General features: G+C 38.9%; 1 pseudogene; it reads left to right on the top strand.

The window, feature by feature from the left end:
- The first annotated feature begins 243 nt into the window (after window positions 1–243).
- Window positions 244–607, top strand: LOC133085274 (DNA-directed RNA polymerase II subunit RPB9-like; annotated as a pseudogene).
- Window positions 608–1,314: the final 707 nt, after the last annotated feature.

The following is a 1,314-nucleotide window of genomic DNA, read 5'->3' as shown; positions in this document are numbered from 1 at the left end:
TTCCACTTACATGAGATACTGAGTGTGGTCAAATTCATAGACACAAAGTGGAAGGGGGCGGGGAATGAGGAATTCTTGTTTAATACGTATAGAGTTTCACTTTTGTAGGATGAAAAAGAGTTCTAGAGATTGCACAACAATGTGAATGTACTTAACACTATGGAAGTGTACACTTAAAAATGGTTAAGATGTCAAATTTTGTGTATTTTACCACAATTAAAAAAAAAATCCATAGGTGTTGCTATGGAAACAGACAGGACCCAGGAACCAGGCTTCATGGTTATTATATTCTGCCAGGAGTGTAACATGTTTTACCCAAGGAGGACAAAGAGAACCGCATTCTTCTCTACGCATGCCAGAATTGTGATTACCAGCCAGAGAAGAAAAATGGGGCATCATCTACGTCAGCAAAATAACACAACTGACCCAGAACATCACCGACGTGTCACAGGACCAGACGTTGCCGGGAACCGAGCACTACCGCTGCCAAAAGTGCGGCCACAAGGAGGCAGTGTTCTTCCAGTCGCACAGAGCCAGGGCTGAGGATGCCATGAACCTGCACTACCTGTGCAGGGCCTCACACTTTGGCCACCACTGGAGTGAGTGAACCCCTTCAGCCCCACATGTATAAATGCTGGGTTCCTGCGTGCAAAACAAACAAAAAGCAAAACCCATAGCCTTTAGGTATTGCCCCCTATTTTCACATCACTCTGACCCATGCTACCCCTAAAGCAACTAGTAATCTACTTTTTTTTTTTTAAATAGCTCTTTATTGGAGTATAATTGCTTCACAATACTGTGTTAGTTTCTGTTGTACAACAAAGTGAATCAGCCATATGCATACACATGTCTTCATATCCCCTCCCTCTTAAGCCTCCCTTCCATCCTCCCTATCCCACCCCTCTAGGTCATCATAAAGCACCATATAATCTACTTTTTATTACTATGACTTTGCCTATTCTAGACCTTTCATATTAATGGAAGCATATAATACGTGATATTTTATGACTGGTTTCTTTCATTTAGCGTAATGTTGGAAGGTTCAGTCAAGTTATGTATCAGCTTCATTCATTCCTTTTTATGGCCAAATAATATTTCATTGCATGAATATACCACATTTTATTTATACATGATTAGAGTAATGGGATTTTAGAGATTACACAAGCAACGAATATATATATACAAATTAGACTTCATCAAAATAAAAAACTTTTGTGCATTAAAGAATATCAAAGTGAAAAGACAATCTAAAGAATGAGAAAAGATAATCATGAGTCATATATCTGAGAAGGATCAAGTATCCAGAATATGTAA

This window comes from Eubalaena glacialis, chromosome 2 (assembly GCF_028564815.1).
Source record: "Eubalaena glacialis isolate mEubGla1 chromosome 2, mEubGla1.1.hap2.+ XY, whole genome shotgun sequence".
NCBI classification, from domain to species: Eukaryota; Metazoa; Chordata; class Mammalia; order Artiodactyla; family Balaenidae; genus Eubalaena; species Eubalaena glacialis.
The sequence above is the reverse complement of the archived record's forward strand: the minus strand, read 5'-3'. Positions and strand labels throughout refer to the sequence as shown.